Source organism: Bos javanicus, chromosome 8 (genome assembly GCF_032452875.1).
Source record: "Bos javanicus breed banteng chromosome 8, ARS-OSU_banteng_1.0, whole genome shotgun sequence".
NCBI classification, from domain to species: domain Eukaryota; kingdom Metazoa; phylum Chordata; class Mammalia; order Artiodactyla; family Bovidae; genus Bos; species Bos javanicus.
This window is the reverse complement of record NC_083875.1, coordinates 10,591,130-10,612,231: the sequence shown is the minus strand read 5'-3', so window position 1 is coordinate 10,612,231 and position 21,102 is coordinate 10,591,130. Positions and strand designations below refer to the sequence as shown.

The 21,102-nt window shown below is 41.3% G+C and overlaps 1 protein-coding gene across 4 annotated transcripts in view; it reads left to right on the top strand.

The window, feature by feature from the left end:
* Window positions 1–21,102, top strand: part of EXTL3 (exostosin like glycosyltransferase 3) — a 144,071-nt gene that overhangs the window by 70,205 nt on the left and 52,764 nt on the right. For all 4 annotated transcript variants that reach the window (XM_061426805.1, XM_061426807.1, XM_061426804.1 and 1 more), the window contains exon 2: window positions 19,462–19,550. The gene's annotated coding sequence lies outside the window, so the exon portion shown is untranslated. The remainder of the gene's footprint in view (window positions 1–19,461; window positions 19,551–21,102) is intronic.

Genomic DNA, 21,102 nt, shown 5'->3' with positions numbered 1-21,102 from the left:
CTCCAGTAAGCGTGATCTTTTCGTGCCTGAACTGGTCCCATACTCCTTGTACACTTGGAGTTCTTCAGATCTCTTTGGTGATATTACTAGATGAAGAGAAGCAGTATTAAACTTTTTATAATCCTGGGTGTATCAGAGGAATATGAAGACCTCACTTGGTGACATTTACCTCCTCTGCACTTAGGCTGTAATCTTCAGTCTAGGATTTTGCTCACATGCCCCCTAGATAACCCATAAAATAAGGGATGGAGCTGTGGGAAGATGAACTATGTCTCAGCATCCAGCCACCTTTGTGGTTTGTAACCCCGGAGTACTTTCACTGAAAAGTAGGCAAACTTCTTCTGTAAATGGCCAAATAGAGAGTTTAGGCTTTACAAGTGTTCAGCTTTGCCACTGTAGAGTGAAACAGACATATAGGACGTATATGCAGCGTGTGCCTGCAGCAGTACATACGTGCAGTCCATGAGTGAGTGAGCAGGACTCGCTTCCAGTGTACCTCTATCTGCAGAACAGACACCTGGCTGTGGTTTGCCAGCTCTCCAAATGCGAGCATCACCCCTTCACACACACGTTATTGCTTTTGTATATACCTCTGTTTGACGGGGCCCAGTACCTTTTAGACTGACCAGTGAGTGATATTAATGATTAACCTCCTGGATGTTTGCTTTGTTGACTGTTGGTTTTCTTATTCTCTTATATTTGTGATCATTTTAACCCTCTTCCTCCAACCTCTTTTTAAAATGTTTTTTCGACAAAGATTTGCTACTGAGTGAGGAATAAAAAAATAATGGATTAGATTTGGAATATGCCCTTTGTCTGTATAGTAGGAGAGGTTCCACATACATAAATACATGGTGATGGTAGGTTATAGTAATGTCTTAAGTTACTATAGTCCTTGTCGATCATGTCTTCATATATTGTTTCTCACATAGATTTTGATCTTTATAGTAACTGAGAGATAGGAGGCTAAGTGTTAGAATATTCCATTTTAAAAAAAAATATATTTTTTTGCCTGTGCTGGGTCTTCGTTGCTGCACAGGCTTTTCTCTAGTTGCAGGGAGTGGGGGCTACTCTGTGTTGCAGTGTGCGCGCTTCTCGTTGCGGAGGCTTCTCTTGTGGCAGAGCATGGGCTCTAGAGCCCAGGCTCAACTACTCTGTGACATGTGGGATTTTCCTGGACCAGGATTAAACCTGTGACTCCTGCATTGGCAGGCGGATTCTCTGAGCCACTAGGGAAGATCCAGTATTCCTTTTTGTGAAGGGGAAGGAAGGTAGGAAAGAAAGCTGAGGCTTTGGGGGGGTGGGGGGTGGGCTTTTAGTTATTTGGTCAGAAGATGTACTAGAAGGCAGAATTACTGACCTGTGTCTTTTTGAATACTTACAGTGATGCGAACCCCCCTGGGCCGCCCATTCTAATTCGCAGACTAGTTTTTAGGACGCTTGTCCTTACTGAGCTGCAGTTGGCCTCTCTGGGAGTGTCACCTTTCGGGGCTGTGTGGAGCAACTCTATTCCTTTTCCCTCTGGCAGTTCTTCAGATGCTGGAAGATAGCCGTCATGTTCCCCAGACATGAGTTGCAGATTGGTGTGTATGGATCAGAAGAGGCCTGTGCGTACGATTGGGCTGCCCATCTTACACCAAGTCTTACATTGGGTGCCAGTTCTTAGAAATGGGGAGATTTTACATGAAAATCTCTATTTCTGGTTTTCTTGAGAAAAAGAAGCTTCAGTGTTGTAAGAGTTCACATTTCTGATGATAGTAATCTCCTTTAGGGTCTGCTTACGTGGTGCTAGTGGTAAAGAACCCACCTGCCAATGCAGGAGATGTAAGAGATGCATGTTCAATCCCTGGGATGGAAAGATCCCCCGGAGGGAGGGTATGGCAACCCACTCCACTATTGTTGCCTGGAGAATCCCATGGACAGAGGAGCCTGGTGGGCTGCGGTCCAGAGAGTCCCAAAGGGTTGGACGTGACTGAAGCGAGTTAGCATGCAGTCTCCTTTAGATGCCAAATATCCTGACAATTTTGCTAAAGTCTCTGCCTGCCAGCTTCACTCTTGTATTAACTTCACTCTCAAGGCCTCTGTGGTCCTTGAGATTACTGTCCTGTTTCCTGGGTCTTCTAGTCCACAGACTATTGATCTTCATTCCCTTCAGATGTTTCTTATTTGACAGTTTCAAATCCCCTGACCTATTTCTTAGTCCTCTGGCCTGCACTCACTTTGTTAATGTCCCTCTTAAAGTGTGGTGCTCAGCGCAGCATACAGTTTTCAGTATACAGTGTCATCTGACAGAGTACAGGGTAGGGGGGAACGCTTACTCTTTTGTTTCTGACACCATACTTTGTTTAAAAAAAAGACCAAAAAGAAAAAAATAGGTGATAATTTTTTTCCCTAATCAGTCTTATATATTAGTATATATATAATTTTTTTTATTGGGAGTATAGTTGCTTTACACTGTTGAGTTAGTTTCTGTTACACAACAGAGTGGACCAGCTGTATGTATACATACACTCCTCTTTTCCGGATTTCCTTCCCATTTAGGTCATGACAGCATTGAGTAGACTCACTGAAATGATACTAATAGTCACTGAAATCACAGCTGTGTGTGTGCGTGCTGTTGTTAAACTAAATTATTTCCCTGTGGTTTTGAGATCCAAGTGCTCAACTCTGCCTTTATTGTCTTTAAATGTACTTAGATATTCCAGACTGATAAAATCTTTTTTTTTTTGTATCCTGGGTTTTTTCCACCCTTGACTTACTCTTCCCAGTGTGACTTCCTTTGTTTCTGAAGTGGAGCTGTAAATATAAAATAACATCGTGGCATATAATGGAGAAAATAGTTGATGAGGACCCTAAATTATTATCAACACAGTGGAAAATTAAGGGAGGTCTTAATGCATTATGCTTGACATTTTGGAGGTGAAGCAAAAGGAGGTCTTGGGGATGGCCTTGCTACCCTGAGTTTGTATGTTGGTATTATTTCTCCCCCAGGGAACCAGTATGTATGTGCTTTCTGTGTGCCAGGCAGTTGTAAGTCAGTGGGATCTCAGAATCTGAAAGGATCTTTGAGGTCATATAGTTGACCCTTTTTTTGGTGCTCGTGGTAAAGGACCTGCCTGTCAGTGCAGGAGATGGCAGGTGCAGGGGTTCCATCCCTGGGTCGTGAAGGTCCGCTGGGGAAGGGCATGGCAGCCCACTCCAGTATTCCTGCCTGCAGAATCCCATGGACAGAGGAGCCTGGTGGGCTACAGTCCATGGGGTCACAGAGAGTCGGACACGACTGAAGTGACTGAGCATGCACACGCATGCAGTCCACCCCTTTACTTTATGGGTTAAAAAAAGATAAGCATTTGAGTCAAGAAGGACTGGAATTGTGAAGTTAGGGGTCCTGATGACTCTTAAAGATGGTTAGTTATAAAAGGATGACAAAATTGGAGTCTCAAGTTGAATTCAGCCATAAAGGTTGAATTCGGATGCCCGAGTCATAAAGCTGATTTAGGTCACGCTTAGCAAACTGCTGCATGAGTTTTCTGTCTTATTTAGGGAGGCCTGGAACCCTAATGATATGAATTGTATGCCTCCATAGCAGAAGGTGAAAATCCTATTTTCTTGAGAAATGGAAACTCTTGGAGAAATTAGTTTATGCTCTAGGCACTTGCACATCAAGTTAACTGTTCTGGAAAGATTCTTCAGCAAAATCCATCTGAAGATCTTATTAAAAAAACAAACAAACCTGTTTTTACACCTCCTCCTCCCATACTGTGGAATCTGTATTTTTCACAGTTATATTGTGAACATTTTCCTGTTTGATTGAAACTGGTTGAAAAGCTTATTAGTAATCATATTAATGACATGGACTTAACATATGTAATGTTTAACCTTCCTCCTAATCTTGGACATTTAATTTATAGCTTTTTCTGCTGACTACTTGGTGACTGCATGTTTACAGTACACATCTTTGCTCACGTAGAATGCAGTCCTAAACAGTGGAGTTGCTGAGCCAGAGATGTGGCTGTCTTACGGCTTTTACGGATGGAGGCTTCGGTTTACATCCTACTGACAGCATCCGTGCGCCCGTCACTGTAGCCGCCAGCAGAGCGCACAGATGGCCTGTACTTTATTATAGTAAGTGGTGCGCTTTGTGGGCATTCTTGAAATTAAATCTTGGTTCGCATTCATGACTCTCTCTTACAAATAACTTCTGGAAGTGGAATTGAAGAGTCAGTGAAGGCAGGTTTCAGGGCTTCTATTGCTTCAGGTCTAATTGTGTTCCAGAAAGGAGAGTTGGTACCTGCTCCCAGCACTGGGGGTGTGGGGATGTTTGCCTTGATCCTGGTTGGTGCCACATACTGTAATCTTACTGTCCTTTGCTGATTTATAGGTGGAAAATGTCACTGTGTCCTGTTTTAAGGATACATTTCCTTGATTTCTGGGATGATTAAATATTGAAAAATGTTAAGCCTTTGGGCCCCTTCTTTTTGTGTAGCTTCCTGTTTATTTCCTTTGGCTATTACGGTATTGCTTTGCTTCTATTAAAGTAATGCTGTGTTGTAAATGCCTCCCCCAGTCTCTTCACCGAATTGCAACTTAAAAAAATAAATATTAGAAGCCTTTGATCCCTTTGTCATCAAGTTTGTTCAACTTTTCTTCCATGGATTCCATTTTTGCTTGGATTCCAGTACAAGTGGCTAAACTTACCTTGAAGTGAAATTTCATTTATGTTTTCCTGTTGTTCTTTTTGTAGTTTCATTTATTACAGTTACCTCTCAGATTCATCTGGGACTTATTTGGAGTTTTGGTTTGTCATGCAGGAATTCAGCTTAATTTTTTTCTAAAAAGCTGATTGTCACATTATGGGAAAATCTAATGTGGTACACTTTAAAGTGACTGCAGCAAAATAGCATTCTCCTTAATTATGCAAGTCGTACATGCTTATTATAAGTGAATGAAGGCAGAATGAGTATTTTAGTAAACAAATCATGAACCCGTGGGTAGTGGGGTACAGGTCTGGCACCTGGGTTTGTATCTGGGCTCCTTACCTTCTTGTTGTATGGCCTTAAACAGGTTACCTGACTTTGGGATTCATACTTACTTTTCTTCAAAGTAAAGTAGAAAAAACAGGCCTATCCCCCAGATGGTTGACATGAGGATGAGATGAGATAGTATGTGTAAAGTATGTATACTGGAGGGTGTTGTAAATATAAATACAGTTATAACAAGTGGTAGGTCTATAGTGATAACAAATGAAGACCCCCCCCCCACCCCCACCAGCCCTTGTCTTCCAGAAGCCTGTGCTGTAGTCTGTAGACTTTCTGCATGAATAATGTATATTGCTCTTTGGCCTCCTTGCTGCTGCTGCTGCTAAGTTGCTTCAGTCGTGTCCAACTCTGTCCGACCCCATAGACGGCAGCCCACCAGGCTCCCCCTTCCTGGGATTCTCCAGGCAAGAACACTGGAGTGGGTTGCCATTTCCTTCTCCAATGCATGAAAGTGAAAAGTGAAAGTGAAGTCGCTCAGTCATGTCCGACTCTTAGCGACCCCATGGACTGCAGCCCACCAGGCCTCTCCATCCATGGGATTTTCCAGGCAAGAGTACTGGAGTGGGGTGCCACTGCCTTCTCCGTTGGCCTCCTTAGTTGTCTGTAATTACATGGATTCAGATGTCATCAGCCCGAATGAGGACTGTCATCAGTTCTTTGTTAGACCAGGACTTTCAAGTTTATGTGTGTGCTCTGCAATAAAGTCACCTGGAGCTTTGTCAAATGGCAGGAACTTGAGCCCCGTACTTGGGAATTCTGATTCAGTTACTGTTGGGCGGGCCTGGGTTTATCTTGTGAAAACATTCTGAGGTGATTTGTGCATCTTGATTTTGTATTACCCTAGTTAAAAAGTGACTTGTCAGACATGATTTTGATTTGTGGGATGTTATCAAACTGGTGGGAGGGGAAACAGTTAAAGGAATTGGCATAATTTTCCAATCCAGGACTTATCCTGGAGTTGAGACTTCTGGGTTGAGATTTATTACTGACTAAATGCAGCGATATTTGGCCTAGGTTAATGAAGAGTGTTAGTTTGTGTGTTGATACGCTATATGCAGTTGAGGAATGGAAGGAGTGCTTATTTTGTGCCTGCTAGGGGCCTTTGTGGAACATCTTTGGACTTAGAAATCTGCTCTTGAGCCCAGGGTTTACTTGTTTTTCCTTTTTTCAAAGCCCTATAATAAAGGCAGCTCATCTCCGTGGTTCTCTGTGGTTGTGTCATAATCCTGACTCGTAACTCAGTAAGTGTATCAGTGCACAACCAGTTTTTCTCACCTGATTTTGGTTTTTAATTGCCAACAGCTTTCTATTTCCCCTGTTTTACACCCAGGTCACATTTCTCCAGTAAATAAACTATGGTGGTTGTCCTGTGAAAAGCACACATTGCCCTCCTGTAACTTGTCAGTTGCCTACATTGAGTTTTCACAAGTCACTCTTTATCAGCAGTGAGCTTCCCTGAAAGTGCATTTTGTTATTTTGAACAATAGAAGAGAGAAGTCAGAATCTTAACAGTAGTGCTAGTATCAGGAAATTTGTTTTAGTTTAATTCATTTAGCATTCAGGGTGAATTTAAAATGTAAAATTCAGACTACTAACTAGGTAGTCTTCCCGGAACAGGCTGTTTGTCATGCCTGTGCATAGCAGGAAATCAGGAAATGATGTTGTTTGGTGTCGCTACAGAATTAAAAAAATCTTTGAGATACTGCTTTCAACAACCTTATTGAAATGACTTTTGTGCAGAGCTATCTCTGTCTAGTTTGAGGGGCCTGTGGCCAGGGCAGTACTAGCAGCAGTGTGCACCTGGGTCGTGATAGGGCTCTGCCTGCTTGATGGGCCCGTGTACTAATTGCTGCACGCACAGGCACACAGGTAGGTCATTCACTCTGAGCACGTTGTTTTCCTGTTTTGTCAGCAGAGAAATCAGTATGAATATAGGGTTGACTTTAGGTTTGGAATAGCATTACCGTGTGTGTTAACTATAGCTGTCATTACCCGTGTACAGTGGAGCTGTAGTCATCTGGGTAATTAAAAAATAATGTATGCACGCTGTGCCTGTGCTCTCTTTTCCCTGAATTAATGTCACAGGCAGTTTATCTTAAATGGTTAAGACATTAGTGAGTGTGGGCCTTAGAGTAACTCTGCTTTGAGTCCAAGTTTTACTCAGTATGGATGCCCCTGGGCAAATTTCCTAACTTCTGTGCTTTGGTTTCCTCGTGTACATAGTGGGAATGCTAGTCGTACGTACGTACTTGATAAGATTGTCATGAAGATTACGTTTGTGAAGGAATACAACAGACGTTCAATAGATGTTCGCTGTCGCCACAGTTATTTAATAGATTAAAGGCAGCTGAAGGTTTCATTTGGGGACATCTGGAAGAGCGTCTCGCTTCTGGCCCCAGTCTCCCTCCACGCGTTTCAGATATATGCATAACTGCAGCCCAAGTGGAACCAGCTGTTTACTCCCTGCGTCTCTCCCTTCTGTTTTTTTTTTCTTTTTGTCTCTCTTCATTGAGTGTTTTACTTTAGCTCAGTTTAGTGTTTTTTTTTTCTTAAATGAAGAAAATTATACAACTTTGTTGAAAGACATTAAAGAAGACCTAAATGAACAGAGAGATATGCCAGGTCCATGATAGGAAGTTTCAATATCAGAGTATTTTAGTTGTAAAAGAAGAGAAGTCGAGTCAGTAGGATGGTTGTACTATCAACAGACTCTTGAAAGCAGGGTCCTTATCGCTGGTAATGTTCCCACTGAGACGGAAGGAGTGTTAGAGGAGAAGGCACTCGAAGAGGAGGTGATGGTAGAGTGGCAGGTATGTTAAGGTGTAGGAGGGAGGAGGTGAAAGCACAAGACAAGCACACGAGGAATTCTGACTGAGAACTCTAAGCCCCAGCTAACTCCTCAGCAGATGTCCTGGACCTTTGACTTGAGTTACTTACCATTTCAGCTTCCAGAAATGTAACTAGTTTCAAGCCTTCCAGTGAATGGCTAACAGATGAAGAATTTCCATTTATCAGCAAAAATATTTTGGTTAAGAAAGGAGTAAAAAAGTTACGGCGTCGGCAATGATCTGAGTGGTAAATGTCTGTACATGATATTTTGAACTTTTCCCTCCTTACTGGGAGAAGACACTAACGGAACCTCCTTATACTCCGAGATGTACCCTTGCTGCCATTGGAACATTGAGGGGTAGATGTCTGTGTTGCTGACCACTGGAGAAGGAGGTCAAGATTAGAGAGGTAACTTTCATAGTCATCCTGTCAGGGGGTGCTGATTGAAGCTGTTGGCAAACTCCAGTAAATAAAGATAGGGAAAGAGAGAAGAGGACAAGGGATAAACCCCCGAGGACAGACTGCACTTAAGGAGTGGTGAAAGGTTCCGGAGGATGAGCTGCTGAGGTGGAGGACCAGAGAATGGATGAGTAAATTATGGAGAATACACAGTAACTTAATATGAGACATTGGGGCAGGGATGAGGATGGCAAAACTGTTTGATAGGAGAAATAAAGGTGTGGCTAAATGGAGAGAATGAATATTCATGCTTCCGGGTAAGATCAACAATGTTAAAATAACACTTCTCTACCTAAGAGCGATGTACTAATCAATTAATTCTTTTTAAATATTACTGAATTCTGTTCACTATTATTCAGTATTTTTGTCTTATATTGATGAGAGAGATGTATCTGTCATTTTCTTTTTTGGTGCTTTCTTTGGTTTGGGTATCAGGGCTGGTAAGATGGACTGGGAGGTGTCCCCCCACTCTGGAAGAGAGTGTATGTAATAGATCATTATGTTGGGTTGGCCAATAAGATGCAGTGGAAAAACCTGAAGGAACTTTTTGGCCAACCCAGTACTTTAAACACTTGGTAGAAATTCTCCAGTGGAAGCATTCGGGGCTGGACATTTCTTTTGGGGGACGTTTCTGTTGTAATTTTAAAAGTACAAAGTCAGTTTGTTTCATAGTTGGAGGACTGTTTCCTACCGGGTGAGTGTGGCCGTTTGTGTTTCTCGAGGCATTGGCCCCTTGTCTGAGTCGTCAAACTCAGGTGTGTTGAGTTGTTCCTAGTCTTCCTTTATTAGCCTTTTGATGCCTGCAGGACTTGTGTGATATCCTGTTTCATTCCCATTGTTGGTGATTTGTATCTCTTCCTTCTTTGTCAGTCTTGAGCAGGTTTGTCAGAATTGTTGAGGAACCTCTTCGTTTTATTGAGTTTTGTCTGTATGTTTTTGATTTCATTGATTTATCCTCTTTATTATTCCTTTCCTTCTGCTTACTTTATTTTGTTCTTGTAGGTTCTTGAAATAGGAGTTCAGGTTATTGATCTGAAATGTTCCCTCTTTTCTAACATAAGTATCCATCTATCTATAATCTTATTTCATCCCCACAATAACCCTGGAGGTACGTAGGGATTTTCAGTATCACTGTAAGAAGGAAATTATGTAATATTCTTAAAATTTCAAAGCTTAGTTCTGAACCAGAGATTCTGGCTGCAAGTCCAGATGGCCTGCAAGCCTCCTCCCAGCTGTGAAAGTCTCTCTTTATTTTCAGTGTTTCATTTCCCTTGAATCAAGACTCCATAGGCTCTAAATCTCAAACTTGTTTGAAAATGAAAATGTAAACTAAGACTTTCAACTAGTATAATTATTTATTGAGCAGTGACCTGGCACCCAGAACTATGTGGTATTTTGTAGAGGAGTTTCAAAAGTGGCGAGAAAAATAGTTTCTGCATCCAGCTGGAGAGAAACAAATTGCTTAGATGAAGCTAAGGAACAGTTGAAGTTCGTCAGGAGAGTGATACAGACAACCAACTGTTGTGGTTAGAAAAACACTTTCAGAGGTAGAAAATTTGGCAAAGCAGGTGAACCGATAGTGAATGAAATGAGAAGCACAGATACTTAATGAGCTCAAATTGTTTGACCTCTGGTTATAAAGGGTAAATCAAAACTGTAGAATGACATTTTATCAAACTGTTTTTTTTTTTTTTAATAGCATTCAGTTGGATTTGTTCGGTTAATTAATGCTTAACTGCAGCAACAGACTCAGAAATCTTAGTGGCCTGAGATAACCAAAGTTTCTCACTCTTCCCCATTCAAGTGACTCTCTGCAGTGGTGACCCAGAGGGCTGGGTTGCTTTTAATCTCGCCACTCCATAGTTTTAGAGTTTTTTCCTTTCATTCTCTCAAGTAGTTGAGGGAAGAAGAATCCATCCCTGTTCTTAAGAGCCTTGTATGGGAAATGATACCCTGCTTCTTCTCATGTTCCCTCTGGCAGGAACTAGTCTTCCGATTCCAGCCAAACTGTAAGGCAGAGAGGGGAATGGAGGAGAGCAGATCCATACTGGTGGAGTAAAAACCGTCTCTGTCACACTGTGACTGGTCAGCTCTTGGGCAACAGATGCCCTCTGTGTTGTTGGTGGGAGGATAAATGGCCATCTTTTTAGTCGACAGTAATTTTTAAAATAAGATATTCTTGCACTGACCCATGTTAAATTTTTTTTTTCTTTCCTGAGGAGATACCCGTGGATGTGTATCCACGGTGGATGTGTGCAAAGATAGCTACAAGAATAGTTGTTAGAGCTTTGATTATGATGAAAAATTGAAAACAAATGTCTAACAAAAGAGGATTGGTTAAACAAATTATGATGTTTCTGTCTTCAGTTATTGACCATCATATGGTATAGCACGTAATGATGTGGGTCTTTGGGAAACATCAGATTACAGAAAGGAACATATGTCCCATTTTTGTAAGCATGTTTATTCATGTGTATAGTGAAGACTGGAGGAGGTCTCTGGTTTTAGCAAAATAGCAGACTAGATTAATATAAACTCCTTGCTACACAATGCATATTTTGCTTTCAGGAAAGAAATTCTCATTAAAATTAAAAAAGTGGAATGGGGGCAGGAGAGGTTGGGGATTTAAAAAGCATCTGATGAACAGTCTGATGCTATAGTCTCTTAAGGTATTTGCCAGTTTTGGTAACTTGCAGTTTAGTTCCCACAGAAATAAGAGAAAGAGCCTTGTGCCTGTGAATGTCAGACTGAGACACCAGATGAGAGTATGGATCTTCAAAAGGTTGAACATTCACTAAAGGAATGGGTAGACTAGAAAAAGATAAAGTCTCTGTTAGCAAGCTCCAGAACTGGTTGGGGAAGGGAATATTCACTGAGAACTCAGAACCATTTTCCCTTCATATGAGTTTTGTGTTCAAATTTACATTTACTTGTGGCTTCTGGGAGACTCTCCAGACTGAGAGATCGACATAAAAAGCAGTCCAAAGCTGATGATAATAGAATCAGCAGACAGAAGAGACTCAGCACATGAAGGGCAGGAACAGAAAACGTGAGAAAGAGTAGGTGCTATCATAAAAAGAAGGCAGGTTTTAAAGAAGAAGCCAACAGAATTTCTGGAAATGTAAAAGAGTCATTGAAATCAAAACCCAGTGGTTTGGATAAACAACCCCTTAGACACAAGAGAGAGAATTAATGAGTTAGATCAAGAGTTGGCCAACTGTGGCCTGTGGGCTAAATCTCGGTTGTGGTTTGTTTTGGATGGTAAGAATGGTTTTTTATATTTTTAAAGGATATAAAAAAGAGACAAATGAAAATATTCTACTTAAACTGGATGTGGCTCCCAAAGCCTAGTATGTTTACTCTCTGGCTCTTTACTAAAAACATCTCCTGACCCTTCAACTGGGTAGATAACGAGGGCATTTCCAGATGGTAGCACAAAGGGTAAAAGAATACAGAGGAAAGGTTTAAAGACATGGAGAATGGAATGAGGAAGTCTGACATATGTCATACCTTCAAAAAGGAGAGAATGAATGACAGGTCCTATACAAAGAGTTAATGACTAAACAAACAAACAGATAATGATTGAACGTTTTCTAGAATAATGAAAGACACGCATCTTAAGAACCAGAAAGTTAGAGTGCCGAGCATCCCACTCACCTCCCGCTCCTGCCCCCTGCTCCAGATTCTACATGTAGACATAGAAGAACTCCAAAGCTGAAGAGATCTTAAATATAGCCAGCATGAAGAGTCAGGTTATCCACAAGGTACAATAGTTAGACCGACATCTCACTTCTCAGCAACAGTAATAGAATCCAGAGGATTCTTCAGTTGGTGGAAAGGAATTATTACTCTAGACTGGTGCATGCAGTTGGATCATTATTTAGGATTTAGGGTGAAATAAAGTGTTTCACATAAAATTCACCACCAACAGACTCTGACTGGAGGAACTACTTTAGGAAAAAAGAAATAATCAGAGGGAAGGAATGAAATGTAGAAAGAAGTAGAGCTCTGAGTAAGGAGCTTGGTAACTATGTGGGTGAATCTAAACAAGTACGAATTGCATTTATGATAGTAAGGCTAATGTTGAGTGGGTAGAAACATGGTGGAGCTAAAATATCAGTCAGTATTGATGTAAAAGTCAAGAGAGGTCATCATAGGTAAAGTTGTTTAGTCGCTAAGTCGTGTCCGACTCTTTGCGACCCCATGGACTATAGCCCGTCAGACTCCCTTGTCCATGGGATTTCCCAGGCAAGAATACTGGAGTGGGTTGCCATTTCCTTCTCCAGGGGATCTTCCCGATCTAGAGATTGAACTCAATGCGTCCTGCTTGGCAGATGGATTCTTTACCTCTGAGCCACCAGGGAAGCTCCAGTCATAGGTGAAGATCTTTTATTAATTGAGAAGAGGGACAGAATACTAGAGATAATGTTAAACTTTCAATTAATGTCATAAATTGAATATATAACTTCCAGACTGGTTCAGTTTAGTTCAGTCGCGTCCGACTCTTTGTGACCCCATGAATTGCAGCACGCCAGGCCTCCCTGTCCATCACAACTCCTGGAGTTCACTCAGACTCACGTCCATCTATTGGTGATGCCATCCAGCCATCTCATCCTCTGTCGTCCCCTTCTCCTCCTGCCCCCAATCCCTCCCAGCATCAGAGTCTTTTCCAATGAGTCAACTCTTCGCATGAGGTGGCCAAAGTATTGGAGTTTCAGCTTCAACATGAGTCCTTCCAAAGAACACCCAGGACTGATCTCCTTCAGAATGGACTGGTTGGATCTCCTTGCAGTCCAAGGGACTCTCAAGAGTCTTCTCCCAACACCACAGTTCAAAAGCATCAATTCTTCGGTGCTCAGCTTTCTTCATAGTCCAACTCTCACAGCCGTACATGACTACTGGAAAAACCATAGCCTTGACTAGACGGACCTTTGTGGGCAAAGTAACGTGGTAGAGGGTTTAAAAAACATAACAAACTTATCAACTAAAAGTCAGGAAAGAGATGGGAAATAGACAAAAGTGATAAGTAACCCCTCTTCAAAAAAGACTGTTAGTAAATCTTAATGTATCACAAAAGTGTAAGTAGATCAAACACTAGTTTAAAGTCAAAGGTTGTTAAATTAGAGTTCTATTAAAAGAATGAAATATTGTTCTCAAGTGTTTCTAAGGGGCACCTAAATATAAGGAAAGACATGGAAAGTTTGCTGGGAAAAGAATGGAAAAAGTTAAGCTAGGCAAATATTAGCTGAGAGCTGAGTGTCCGACCAAGTGGCAGGCAGTGCCCGAATATCCATTGAGAGTTCAGTGGATAAACAAAGTGGCGGGATGTGCCTACCATGGAATATTATTCAGTCAAAAAGAAGGATGAAGTTCTGTGCTGCAACACAGATGAACATTGAAACATGCTAAGTGAAATAAGTGCGTTCCATAAAGACAGATATTGTATGGTATTCCTTATGAATATTTAGAAAAGGCAAGTTCGTAGAGACAGTAAAGTAGAGATTACCAGGGGCTGGGATTGATTATATTCTTTGCAGCCAAAGATGGAGAAGCTCTATACAGTCAGCAAAAACAAGACCGGGAGCTGACTGTGGCTCAGATCATGAACTCCTTATTGCCAAATTCAGACTTAAATTGAAGAAAGGGGGGGAAAACCAGTAGACCATGCAGGTATGACCTGAATCAAATCCCTTATGCTTATATAGTGGAAGTGACAAATAGATTCAAGGGATTAGATCTGATAGAGTGCCTGAAGAACTATGGACGGAGGTTCATGACATTGTATAGGAGGCAGTGATCAAGATCATCCCCAAGAAAAAGAAATGCAAAAAGGCAAAATGGTTGTTTGAGGAGGCCTTACAAATAGCTGTGAAAAGAAGGGAAGCAAAAAGCAAGGAGAAAAGGAAAGATATAGCCATTTGAATGCAGAGTTCCCAAGAATAGCAAGGAGAGATAAGAAAGCCTTCCTCAGTGATCAAAGCAAAGAAATAGAGGAAAACAATAGAATGGGAAAGACTAGAGATCTCTTCAAGAAAATTAGAGATACCAGGGGAACATTTTATGCAAAGATGGGCACAATAAAGGACAGAAATGGTCTGGATCTAACAGAAGCAGAAGATATTAAGAAGATGTGGCAAGAATACACAGAACTATACAAAAAAGAACTTCACAACTCGGTTAATCATGGTGGTGTGATCACTTACCTAAAGCCAGACATTCTGAAATGCGAAGTCAAATGGGCCTTAGGAAGCATCACTACGAACAAAGCTAGTGGGGGTGATGGAATTCCAGTTGAGCTATTTCAAATCCTAAAAGATGATGCTGTGAAAGTGCTGTACTCAATATGCCAGCAAATTTGGAAAACTCAGCAGTGGCCACAGGACTGGAAAAGGTCAGTTTTCCTTCCAATCCCAAAGAAAGGCAATGCCAAAGGATGCTAAAACTACCACACAATTGCACTCATCTCACACGCTAGTAAAGTGATGCTTAAAATTCTCCAAGCCAGGCTTCAGCAATATGTGAACCGTGAACTTCCTGATGTTCAAGCTGATTTTAGAAAAGGTAGAGGAACCAGAGATCAAATTGCCAACATCCGCTGGGTCGTGGAAAAAGCAAGAGAGTTCCAGAAAAGCATCTATTTCTGCTTTATTGACTATGCCAGAGCCCTCGACTGTGTGGATCACAATAAACTGTGGAAAATTCTGAAAGAGATGGGAATACCAGACCACCTGACCTGCCTCCTAAGAAATCTGTATGCAGGTCAGGAAGCAACAGTTGGAACTGGACATGGAACAACAGACTGGTTCCAAATAGGAAAAGGAGTATGTCAAGGCTGTATATTGTCACCCTGCTTATTTAACTTATATGCAGAGTACATCATGAGAAACGCTGGACTGGAAGAAGCACAAGCTGGAATCAAGATTGCTGGGAGAAATATCAATAACCTCAGATATGCAGATGACAGCACAGTTATGGCAGAAAGTGAAGAAACACTATCAAGAGCCTCTTGATAAAAGTGAAAGAGGAGAGTGAAAAAGTTGGCTTAAAACTCAACATTCAGAAAACTAAGATCATGGCATCTGGTCCCATCACTTCATGGCAAATAGATGGGGAGGCAGTGAAAACAGTGACAGACTTTATTTTTGGGGGCTCCAAAATCACTGCAGATGGTGACTGCAGCCATGAAATCAAAAGACGCTTGCTCCTTGGAAGAAAAGTTATGACCAACCTAGATAGCATATTAAAAAGCAGAGACATTACTTTGTCAACAAAGGTCCATCTAGTCAAAACTATGGTTTTTCCAGTGGTCATATATGGATGTGAGAGTTGGACTATAAAGAAAGCTGAGCGCGGAAGAATTGATGCTTTTGAACTGTGGTGTTGGAGAAGACTTTTGAGAGTCCCTTGGAGTGCAAGGAGATCCAACCAGTCCATCCTAAGGGAGATCAGTCCTGAGTGTTCATTGGAAGGACTGATGTTGTATCTGAAACTGGGACGGACTGGGGGCAGGAGGAGAAGGGGACGACAGAGGATGAGATGGTTGGATGGCATCACCGACTCAATGGACATGAGTTTGAGTAAACTCCAAGAGTTGGTGAGGGACAGGGAGACCTGGTGTGCTACAGTCTGTAGGGTCATAAAGAGTCAGGATGGAGTGACTGAACTGAACTGAACGGGGAACAGGGAGGTGAGTTACCACCTCCTGGTTACAGAGTTCTGCTTGAGGTGATGGAAAACTTTTGGAAATGGTAATGATGGTTGTACAACATTTTGACTGTAATTAATGCTACAAGCTATACTCTTTGAAAATAATTAAGATGGCAGTTTTATGTTGTATATGTTTTATCACAACAATGAAATTTTTTTTACAAAAGCTGAGTGACTGATACTAATATCAGCCAGAGTAAACTTTAAGGCAAAAAGTATTTCTAGGGGTAATGAGAATCTCTAGATAATTATATTCCTTCTAACTGCCTGACAGAAAATATGCCATCTCTTGGGGAAATTGTATTTACTACTGTATTTATAGTACTTTTAAACAATGTCTAGAACACAGTAAAAAAAATCTTAAGATTGCAAAGAAACAGGTAAACAGGATGTACAATCAAGAGAAAAATAGTAGAATAAAGTCTACAGGTGTGCCAGACAGTAAAATTAGGTAAGGAATTTTACTCTTATAAATATGCTAAAGAAAATAGAATAAGAGATGCAAAAAATAAATAGTGAAGAATTTCAGTAGAGAAATGGAATCTCTAACAAGGGACTTAATGGACATTCCAGAACTGAAATGTATAATGCCTGAAATTAAGAATTTATTGGGTGGAATTAACCTTTAACTAGATATAGCAGAAGAAAGATGTGGTAAACTCAAAATCAGATCAGTTGAAATTATTCAAGCTAAAGCTTTATTAGATGAAAAGAATACTGAGTATTGCAGAGTAACTGAATCGTTACTCTGATTCAGAGTAATGCACAGGATAAATTGATGGGGAATTGAGATTAGGCATAATGGTTTGTTATGGTCCAGTATTAGGGTGAAGACAGTAGAATAAAAGGAAGGGATAAATGCACACATTGTAAATTATTATTATAAATATATTGTTACTATAATTATTATAAAAAGAATGGATATAGTTTGGCAGATCTAAAAATAACTCCAGGACTTGTAGCCAATAATAGACTACAAAATTGAGATTCTGTGCAGGGTGATTTTTACTATCTAATTTTTATAACAATTCTGAACATGAGTTTTTTACTTATGAAAAAACTGCAGCTCATCATGGTTAAGTGACCATCTAAGAGCTTGCCAAGCTGTGATTTGATCCAGGTCTGGCCAGGAGGTCTATACTCTTTCCTGTATATCACATTGTTTCTAGTTTGTAAAAGGGGAAGAATGTAGTATCTTGGGCAGATTTTAAAGTTTTTGGAAAGAGGGAATATTTGGAATCACTAAGTGGCTATGCTGTGTCCTAGACGAGGTAGCCGCTAAATTGTGTCTGACTCTTTGCGACCCTGTGAACTGCAGCACGTCAGGCTTCCCTGTCCTTCACTATCTCCCAGAGTTTGCTCAGATTCATGTCCATTGAGTCAGTGATGTCATCCAACCATCTCATTCTCTTGTCACCTCCTTTGGGAGCTGGAAATGCTGGTCTGCTAGTGCAGAGCAGAAAGGCTAGGGTGGGAGTAGTAGCTTTGGGGGTTGAAGCCATCTGAATGGATGGATTCATTATCAGATTATGTCAGAAGCCTTGGGGAGCACTTTTTGTATGAGGTAGGAGCACCAGTGGGTGCCAGCAAAGCAGAAAGGGACGAGTCAGGGAGACAGGTGGAATACCAGAGAGTGCAGTGTCACGGGCAACCAAGGGAAAGTTGAGAATTTGTAGAATGGGAAAGTAATTGGTGATATAATTCATTTATTTAACAGTTGTTTACAGAGAAGCTAACCATGTGCCTGGCACTGTGCTGAGACCTGGTGATACGGGGCAGTGGTCCAGGCAGACAAGGTTCCTACCCCCAACAGTGAGGTTTTGTTGGGAAAGATAGGTAATAAAAAGTCAGGAAAGAGATATTATGAAGGAGATCAGTAGGTCAGTGCCAGAAAGTGTCAGGGGCTAAGAAAGGCTGCTTTAAACGAGAATATCAAGAAGTGAAAATCTGAAGGGTGAGGAGTCAGCCAGAGGGGAGCCTGGGGAAGAGCATTTGAGATGGAAAGATCAGCAGGTAGAAGGCCTCTGAAGCAGTTGAGAGCTTGGGCAGTTGAGGAATTGAAAGGTGGCCAGTGCAGCTCAAGCTGAGCAAGCACGTGCGGCAGGGATGTCCTGTGGGAGAGAGAGTAGCTTGGTGGTCACGAGCTAGGGCTTCCCTTGTGGCTCAGCTGGTAAAGAATCAGCCTGCAATGTGGGAGACCTGGCTTTGATCCCTGGGTTGGGAAGATCCCCTGGAGAAGGGAAAGGCTACCCATTCCAGTGTTCTGGCCTGGAGAATTCCATGGACTGTATAGTCCATGGGTTTGCAAAGAGTCGGACACGACTGAGCGACTTTCAGGAGCTAGTTATGAAGGACCTGGCAGTGCAGTGGGAGAGCGCTGAACGTTTTTAAGGGACGGAGAGCCATGGTTGAACTCAAAGTTTAAAATGATGCTTCTGGTTGCTGCGTGTAGAAGGCATCGTAGGGCGCAGGCTGACAAGTTGGGCGTTCAGTGCAGTGGCAGATGACAGAATCAGTGAGGCGTGTGTATTGCATGTGGAGTTACATGGATAAGGAGACTGCTCCTTATCAGTGTTTCATGTGACTTATTTCTAGATCCTCGTACCTTCATTATCATGCTCCAGAGAATGGCAGAAGAGATTCTAAGTGTTTCTGTTTTTCTTTTGTGCTTGAAATGATGGATTTAGCTGTTTGGGAAAGAAAGTTCATGCTTCAGAGCACTGATGACACTTTTGCCTAATTCCAGTAAAAGAGATGGAACTTGATGGGGATAGAAATTTTAGAGTCAATGTTGAATTACTGGTTTCCATCAGGGCACTTGTTTCTTTTTCCAGTTCTGTTCACTGTAAGTTGGTGGTGCTAGCAATATGAGATTGTGTAGTCAGTCTCCAGGTGACTTTTTAAAGACATCTTGTTTAGACTCTGTATAGTTTGTTTTTGAGTTTTTAATATGAAAAATGTTAAACACATGTAAAAGCAGGCCCGAGTTTCTCCCCATCATTCAGTGTCAACAGCAGTCTGGTCATGACTCATCTTGTTTCACTGATACCCCAGAGTTCTTACCACCACGCTTGTCCTATTTATTTTTAAGCAAATTCCAGATAAATCGTCGGTAAATATCTCAGTATATACTTCTAAAAGGTAAGGACTTTTCTACATTTTAGTGCTTTGGTTTATTCCCTCTTGGAGCACATAAACAGGTAACCATATAGCTGGATGGTTTGCCTTTGAGAGTGCCAATTTATGCTTATTGTCCAAGTGTATTTATTGATAGGACCGCTTTTCACTTAAAATACTGTCTCCATTTGAACAATAAATTCTGTGATTGCCTTGTATACATGAGAAGCCTTTTCACAGTGGACAGTTAATAAATTCTTCAGTATTGAGTATTTCCCTAATAGCTTGTCGCTTCTCTGTCTTCTATCAGGAGAGAAGCCCCGGAGGTGACTGTTTCAGGAGATGATGCACCGAAGCGCAGTGCTGCGTGAGCCAGAGAGGAGGGGCCTGAGCCACAGGGTGAGAGGGGGTGGAGCGGCCGAGTCGCCCGGATTTTGCCACTTGTTTTCCTCCACCCCATCCTTTCTTTGTTAGGATTTGCTCATAAATGCAGAGCACATTTTTTTATTTTGAAAACAAAAAAGGATATTTTTAACATTTGAATTAAAAGGATAATGCTTTAATATTGACCTACATGGATATTTGGTAAGCTGCTAAACTAAATTACCCAAGTTTAGGTTTTTTTCCATGATTGATTACTATTTGGGTTTTGTTGTCCTTATCTCATGGTCTGCTTACTCAAACCTCTTAGTAACATTGTCATCACTTTCTATTTTTATCTAAAAGGAGAGATGACTCTATCAAACATTTAATAGTTACACATGGTTAGCAAAGGTGGAAGCTAGAGAGACTGACTGAGCATCCATAAAGTGAAAGTGAAATCGCTCAGTCGTGTCCAACTCTTTGCGACCCCATGGACTGTAGCCTACCAGGCTCTTCCGTCCATGGGATTTTCCAGGCAAGAGCACTGGAGTGGATTGCCATTTCCTTCTCCAGGGGATCTTCCCGACCCAGGAATGGAACCCGGGTCTCTGGCACTGCAGGCAGATGCTTTTACCGTCTGAGCCAAATGCTGGCCATAAATTACCTCTCATTTTACACTGTCTTGGGGTAGTTTCCTTGCTGTTTGTGTGTTTTTTAGGCTAAAAGTAGTTCCCTGAGGTCAAAGATTATTTTACATCCTAGCTTCTCCCACGGTTATACTTAGCATGTCTTAGACATGAAGGAGTATGATGAATACTCTTTGGAGGAAATGAATGAAGGAAGTTGGAGGTATTTTTGGCATGAAGTGAAGTCTCTTAGTTGTGTCCGACTCTTTGTGACCCTATGGACTGTAACCTATCAGGTTACTCTGACCATAGGATTTTCCAGGCAAGAATGCTGGAGTGGGTTGCCATTTCCTTCTCCAGGGGGATCTTCCTGACCCAGGGATCAAACCCAGGTCTCCTGCATTGCAGGCAGACGCTTTACCATCTGAGACACAAAAGAAGCCCTTTTTTTTTTTTTTTACTTCTAGATGTACTGAAATTGAGGAGAAAGCAAGTGCAAAAGTTTTATAACTTGTGATAGTAAAGTTTGGTAAGAGAAAAGGACTGGGAATGCTGGTTCAAGATTTATTAACCTAAAGTATCCTCCTTTATTTTCATAGCAACACAATGTATTGTTATCTCCACGCATTTATCTTTGTTTTGGGAGATTAGAAACATGAGGCCTAAAGTCTCACAGCAAATCTCTGTAAAAGATAAGAAATAATATCCCCATTTCTAAGTACAGCGTTCTTTCTGAAAGACCAAGTTACTATTTATATAGAAGATAAATGAGAAGCAAGCTGGGAAATACATTTTTGTCTCTGGATTACTGCACCCACTGCTGGTGAAGATCCAGAGAGTTCTCTTCAGCTCTTTTCCACCACTTTGAATATAATAAATGGAGCTCCTCACAGAGGTGTTTTTTTTTTTGTTTTTTTTTGTTTTTTTTTGCTTTTCCCCAATACTTAAAGAGGCAATTTTCC